Here is an 8,215-nt window from a genome sequence, read left to right on the forward strand (position 1 = left end):
AAGTTTCGTCCAAATCCATCTTCAACTTTTTGAGATATCGTGCTATATATCGTTTTTGGCCCTTTCTTTCAATGGCGATGAATCACTTTAGAAATTCTAATAGTCGGATCCGGATTCGGATCTTCAGCAAAATCTAATCAATTCTTCCTTGTCACCAGTGTGACCACTCCTCATTTTCATAAATGCCAAGGAGAGCCAATGAAAAAAGCCAAGAATTCACAAGGTTTCGGAAAAGCGATGATAACAGAAAACCTATACGCCAAGAAAACCTATAGAAAACAAAGACGCCAAGGTGACCAACGAATAGCCAAGATCTTGTGAAAAAAAATCCAAGGAGTGGTCACACTACTTGTCACACACCCAACCTGTCCAGAAAATTTCATGCGGATCCGTCCACAACTTCTTGAGATATCCTGTACACAAACAAACAGACAGAAAAGGGATGAAAACATCACCTCCTTCACCTTTGGTGATGGAGGTAATAATGTTTTTATCCTTCTTGAAATTATTTTACTCCCTAAAATATGGTATGCTCAGTTGAAGCAGCAATCAGGATGGTTTGAAAAAAAAAAGAAGCTTCAATAGCTGTATTGAACTTTCAGCCTTCAGAAGGCAAGATTGGGGTCGAATTCAATCCTGGGAAAACTTCAGAGGCTAATCCAGGAGCTTGGACGATGCATGATAACACCAATGCAAATTTCATCACCAAAGCTAGTGTATATATTATTGTCTGCCACGCCTGACCATTATGTCTTGCGAGGTTAAGCTGAGCTACAGAATTGAAAACTATTGGGTGGGAGACCACCAGGATTTCTAGGAATCGCTATTCTTATCCACTTGACCTTTGAACCCACGAGTTTTTTGTGGATTTTTTTTCTTCCTTTGGAGGATGGAGCTTAGTTTGGCGTGAATAGATTTGTGTCTGCAATTCCAGAAACAAAAACCCTTTTTCAGCCTCACTCGCAAAGTCCCGTTTGAACAGATGGACTGTTGGGACGAAAACTATTGGAAAGGAATTTGTAATTAAACTTGTTCACCAGCTCACAAATACCCTGTTGTTCTATGATCTCAGAAAGACATTTCGGATCATACATTGCTTCGAAACTATATCTGGCAGATGATTGTTCGAATGGGATTCAGTTGGGCATCTGGTCTGTTTGCTTACCTCATGGATGGCGTACAAGTGTGCTGCTGTTGCAGTGCCCCCATAGATTAGGCGAATAATTTGGAGCGTGGCCAAGATAGTGACAGCCAATGGCCTACTATTTTTGAAAACTACCATGGGATCTTTAAAGTTTGCAAGCGAATGCCAGCACACTGGACATCTGCTTTAACAACCTCTCTCAAAACCAGAATATCCTTTGATGCAACATCCTGTTTGAGAAGCACCAACATGATAGGATATCTATCCATCCATCCATTGGGACCATACTCTGTGCAGAGTGTTGGTGCTGCATACACAGTGTCCTTGGCTATTGGGCACAATTCTGGCATGGTCGCCACTCCGACACAGGATACCAGCAAGCTGGCACTCATTTTGCTGACGTCAGAAGGATGACAGGCAGAGTCAACCCCACCTGGTATTAATTCGACCATGATCCTGGGATCCCAAGCCAACCACCCTAACCATTAAGTCAACACCAGGCATATAGGATATCATGAGGTTGTGAATGTACCCCATCCGAGACTGCTCAACAGAGAGTACATCACCTGTTAGCTATCCTGTCAGCATGGATAAATACTGTGGCATGTTGAATAATTTGATCAACTCGTAAATACCCGTTCGCTCTGGAAATACGACTCGGTGGAGAAAGAAGATGAGCTGTGCAACAAAGTAATTTTTTGTGAGATTAATAGCCGTGCTTACCGGTCGCTTTCCCGACGGGTTTAATCAAAATACAGCATGTTGCAAGTCACAAAGATATTGCATGTACATCTGTGAGTCTCAATGAGGATGTAAAATGAAACATGAGAAAAAAGGATCTTTTATAAACAATAATTGTTGTTGTTGCTGCTGTCGTGGTGGTTTTGGTTGGTTGTGTTCCTTCTGTGTAGTTAACCTCCGCCATCGAAGATGGATGGAGGTTACTGTTTTCACCCGTCTGTTTGTTTGTTTGTGAACAGTATTACGGAAAAACTCCTGGACGGATTTCGACGAAACTTGGTGGGGGGTTAGGTATGGTCCAAGGATCATGCCATTAGATTTTGGACTTTGTCCCAAAAAAAAACTTAGAAAATTTTGCAACTTTTTTTCAAAACAAATTCGATTTTATTGGAAAAATATTTGAATTTTTTTTTTTTTGCATTTCTTCATGTTTTAAGTGATTTACAACCTCCCCCCAAAAAATTTGTTAGAGAAAAAAATAAGAAATTTTGCAACTTTTTTTCAAAACAAATTCGATTTTATTGGAAAAATATTTGAATTTTTTTTTTTTTTGCATTTCTTCATGTTTTAAGTGATTTACAACCTCCCCCAAAAAATTTGTTAGAGAAAAAAATAAGAAATTTTGAAACTTTTTTTTCAAAAAAATTTCGATTTTTTTTTTTTTTTTGGCATTTCTACATGCGCGTTGATCTAGTTTAATTTATTCAATCGTGGTTCGGTAGAGTCTGATCCGTTTTGACCTACAATGAATAGGATATCAGGTTCACTTAAATGACCCAGCAGTATTGGCGGCGGAGGTTTTGCACTCTACCGAGTGCTCCCCCTCTAGTTTTATATGTTTTTCTTTTGCTTTGAGAGATATTACTAAATATTATTTTGTGTGCTCCTTCTGTGCCCTTCTAAAAGGTTCCTGATATCGTCGAATAATAAATGTAACCATTGTAATTGCTGCATTGAGCTCCCATTCCCTCTTATCTATCTATAATTCCAGCAATGTGTGTGTGTGTGTGTGTGTGTGTGTGTGTGTGTGTGTGTGTGTGTGTGTGTGTGTGTGTCTGTGACCATTGTTTCTCGATAACCACTGGTCTGATTTAATTGAAACTTGCCAGCTATATTGCTGGGGCCCTGTGGATGTGCCTTTTCAAGGTTTGATATTAATCGGAGAAGTGGTTCCCAAGTTATGGGCATTTATTTACCAACCAATGACAAGACACGTTGCTGCGTAGGCGTGGCCGATGGGGAAGAGAACCTCAGCCACGTTCCCCATTACGGATTACAACGTACGGACTTCCTGATAGTGATGACAGTGTATTCTAATAATTTCTCTATTTCTTATGCGCATTTATAGATAAACACAATGCCCCAATCCAGTCGTCGTTTACGAGAGCGAAGGAATGAAGCTGCACATCGTGCACGCGCAATGGAATCTAACGAAGCACGAGCTGCTCGCTTGACACGCGACGCTACTCGCGTGACAAGGCGTCGTGCAGCTGAAACGGATGAAGAACGAACTGCTCGCTTGGCAGGCCACGCACGTACGGCCACACATTATGGTGGACATTGGGCCAGCTATTTTCAATTATATAATCATCAAACATACATACAAACATACATACATACATACATATGTAAGAACATACGAGTCTTTTTTTTCAATGATTTAATGATTATACCACTTCCCCTCCATTCTCCCCCCCCTTTCCTCTGCCCCCCACCCACCCCACCCCTTCCCATCCCTTCTCCCACAAAGGATTTTTTGCAGGGTGTATATTTGGAGAAGTTAGATAAGGTGGTTACTTTTTGTTTTTTAACAAACTTCTTCTTTCACCTTTGCGAGTGATGTCATTATATAAGCAGTAAATTTACCTTTAAATCAATGTATATGTTGTGTTGTGCTATTTTCGGTTTTTGAAAAATTATCAATTCGCGCATTTGAGAGGTCACGTGACTCCGTTTCCACAGATCTTACCCACTGATATAACATCTTAATTCACAGTTATTTTTCCACATCTGATGCCACATTTGACGATCGGAACTCACCATCTCACTAATAATTATATAAGTATCCGTTGAAATCCCCCCCAAAATTGAGATTCTTATCAAGCATTGTATATATGGATCTTCTCTCAGAAATGGTGACAGGCTCATGTGTTCATAAGTTATGAATTGTGAGAAAATGAAAAACAAAAACATTGTAAGGTGCATCGTGGTAAAAATGTATTCTAATAAAGTTTCATAGCGATTAACCTCGGGAGCTTATAGGAGTAGCGTCACAAACAAACAAATGTCTCATTCGCTTTCATATAAAAGATAGCTTTGCTCCAAGCTCCAAATTTGAAAACTATAGCACCGACAAGAGCGATGCACAGATCAGTGATTGGTAGCGATGATGATCAGGTATTTGAGGATATGATCAGTGAGGAAAGTGAAAAAAAAAATTGAGCACTTTATCACACACAAACCATTGTGGCCTGTTACAAGTTGAGGCATATTTGAGTAGGCCGAAACAAAATGGCGGCTTAAAACCCCGATGAGGTGACAGCGATCTGACCAAGACGGTGTGCTGCCATCTTGGAAAGGCTTTTTTGTTTTTTTGATGATGAGCACCCTGCCAATTGTTTTCAAAAGGGGTGTTAAAATTTACCCAAATACGCAGTTTTCATTCATGCATCCCCTTGGAGTTCCCTTCGTATGCATGCAAAGTTTCGGGATGCAAGGTTTCATGGTTTTGGAGTTATGGAGGACACACACACACACACACACACACACACACACACACACACACACACACACACACACACACACACACACACACACACACACACACACACACACACACACACACACACACACATTTATGATAATAGATTCAGGAGTATGCCTGGTGTTGGCTTAATGGTTAGGGTGGTGGGCTTGGGATCCTCGGATCCTGAGTTCAAATTCCTACTCAGCTGTTGAATTAATACCAGGTGGGGTTGACTCTGCCTGTTCATCCTTCCGAGGTTGGCAAAATGAGTGCCAGCATGCTGGTATCCTGTGTCGGAGTGGCGACTCGTCCAGGATTGTGCCCAATAGCCAAGTAGGCTGCTTTGGCAGCACCAACGCTCTGCACAGAGTATGGTCCCAATGGATGGATGGATTCAGAAGTGATGGCAGCTCAGTGTTTGGAAGCACACGTAAGAAATCTGGAGCCCAGTCCATAATGCCATCTGAAATTGATAAAACAATGGCAATGCTTTTTACATATTACTTCTGGCTTTTAGTTCATAATGGTGCAATCAGCTGATGTTTGTGAATTTCTCTGCCTTCACTCACCTATTCCCATTATTACAGCCAGCACAGCTTGAGATGTACTAAACCATGTAGCTTGGTGGACGGCAGATGAGGACACAGCATGGCGTATTGCACTCGTCTGGAAACGGCACTTTTATGTCAAAACAGACTCCAAACGCAGCATGCACAATGCACATGATGGACAGCCGTTTGTTTATCCACTGCAGGTTGTTCCTTCCTGTCAATGAACAAACAGTGTGTCAGGATTGCTGAGAACAACATATGGTTGGGAACACATAATGGGACGAGTTCGTTGAAGTTCGAAGAAATTAGACTCGGTGTTTTTTTATGGTTAGAGTGTTCACTCCGTACAGTCTAACTGAATCTGGGAGGTCGGTGGTCCAAGCTCCGGCTGAGTCACACCAAAGACTTTAAAAAAATGGTACGTGCTGCTTCCTTGGTTGACAATCAGAATTTAAAAAGAATAGAGCACGGACAAACGACCATAGCACAGGCTTTGATGGGACCTAATGGCCTGTTCGTGTGATGAAGTTCCTTGTCAGGGAACTGGTATTATTATTAAAGGGGTGAGACCTCCACAAGCCAGCGGCACAGGACACTATTGAAAAAGAGTATTGCTCATGTGGATTTGTAAAAGTTTATAGCAACATCAGCTTTGGATAAGTCATCAGCAAGATGAAAAGGAGTGTGTGTGGCAGTGTCCAGGTGGCCTGCCAGGCTAAGGTTTGTAGAACCCTCCCGGACCTTGAGCCCAGGGCGAGGGGGGTTGGATGAGCGTGAATAATCTCAGTGACCCGAAAGTGTGAGAGTGGAATAACACAACAGGCCCTGTCACTTCACATCCTGTCAACGGTAGAGCGAACTCTCCCTCGGGCTTCTTAGTGACATTAGTGTTTAACCCTTTTTCTGCTCTCCTTCGGTAGACACTTTTTGTCGCCATTAGCTGATCCGCACACAGTCTAATAAACCCATTTGGACCAACAACAGCTCTGCCTCATGTGTATGAATCACACAGATGGGCACGACTTCTGTTGATGTCTTTTCCATATCGGTATAATTAATCAATTAGTGACTAAATAATTGCTTCTCCATCAGCATTCATTTTTCTGCTGGTGTATTTTCATGCTGGCCACGTGCCTGATGAATTAACAGCCGACAAAAGCCTCGATGGCTCTTATTAATTCGAGATCAATAACCTTGTTGGTTGAAATGTGCTTATGAAGTTCACATATTTCTGCCATATAGAATTCTATGCCACTGCAGGTGCTTTATATGCCGAGTACTCGATGAACTGTGGGTTAAAAGTTGATCGTGATTGTGCAATGTTTTTAATAGTCTCAGTCATCTTTAATTCTGTGCTCATTAACGGGGCTGTCTCAGGCACATATTGCACACCTGCAAACGGCTGTGTTGACTCAGCCTTTATGACTCCAACCCGAACATCCACTCATCACGCGGAGACGTCACACCTGTAAACTGCTGCAACAGCTTTTACATACAGATGTCAAAGCTAATGAACAAGTATAAGTACAACAATGTGATGGGAAGGGACAGGTGCACGTTGGAAAACTAATACATATGTCCAAAAAGAGAGTTTCAACAGATCGCAAAAAATATTATATGGCTGGCATTGTGGAGAAAAGCTTTGAAAGCCGATGTAGGCTGATTTACAGTGCGGGTGAGACTAAAGTGAAGCAGCTGACATTGCTTTTAGTGGTGGGTGGGTCTATGGCTTTCACAGAGTGCAACCAAAACCCAGAAGTTCCATTTGAAATGTAACAAGCACTCTCCCATCCTCCCCACCCCCTTCTTGAATATACATCCGCTATGGTCATTTATTTCAGTGTATTGAACATTTTTCATTTGAGAAACTACAAACACAATTCTGATGAAACTTCACGACAACCTTCATCACCTGTGACATACCAAAGAAGGCTCACGACATTAACAAAAATGCCGGGCCCATCCCCACCTCCTTGAGATGCTGATCAACCTGCTGCAACCACGAGGTATGTGATCGGCCCATGGGCCTCCTCCATTCACGAGACTGAGAGAATCTGATGAGCAGGATCAGTGTCAGGAAAACGAGCCACATGTCCAAACAGCCGCAGCTGACGTTGACGGACTACAGTATGCAAGTAACAAATCTCATTTGAGTCTCTCTCCACATCCGCTCGTTAGACACAAAGTCTGACCAGTGACAGCCGAGGATTCTGCAAAGACACCTAGTACCAAAGGAATGGTCAGATCCCTGGTCAGAGACCAAATCTTAAGGTGCTGTCACACCTTGACGATTTAGCCAGCGTATGCCTGACGTCTGCAAAATTTGTCTAAAACGCTGGCACACGTCGAATACGTTATGGGTAAGTTTTGTATAGGTTAAGAGCACGCTGAAAAACACTGGCATACGTCGTAGTACGCTGGCTTTCATTGTTGTACTTTGCGGTTGTCCTAAAATTTTAGCATGCTTGAAATTTTACGACGTATGCCAGCGTTTCACTCACATGTTCCGCTACGCTGGCCATAAGTTGTAGGCACGTTATGCGATCGATGACACATGTCGACACATTACTTGTAAGTTACTCATAAGTCGAAACACGTCGAGGTAATGATTAGCGTACCCGAAACTTATTTATAATCTATGAGTAGCGTGTTGTAGGCACGTTACACGATCGTTGCACACACGTCGGGGCACGTTATGCGATCGTTGACACACGTCGAGGCACGTTACTTGTAAGTTACTCATAAGTAGAAACACGTCGAGGTAATGGTTAGCGTATCCAAAACTTATTTCTAACCTATGAGTAACGTGCTTTGAACCTATGTGTAACGTACCTCCAATGCATATTGACGTATGTAGACGTATTTGATTGACGTCTTCCGGACGACCACAGAACTTACTGAACGTGTTTCTAATTTACAGCTACCGTATAATGTCGTATTGGCAGCATTTAAAAAAAACAAAAAAAACAACAACTTGAGGGGGAGCACTCGGGAGAGTGCAAAACCTCCGCCGCCAATACTGCTGGGTCACTC

Source organism: Eptatretus burgeri, chromosome 5 (assembly GCF_056783735.1).
Source record: "Eptatretus burgeri isolate ZD-2024b chromosome 5, Ebu_testis_v1, whole genome shotgun sequence".
NCBI classification, from domain to species: Eukaryota; Metazoa; Chordata; class Myxini; order Myxiniformes; family Myxinidae; genus Eptatretus; species Eptatretus burgeri.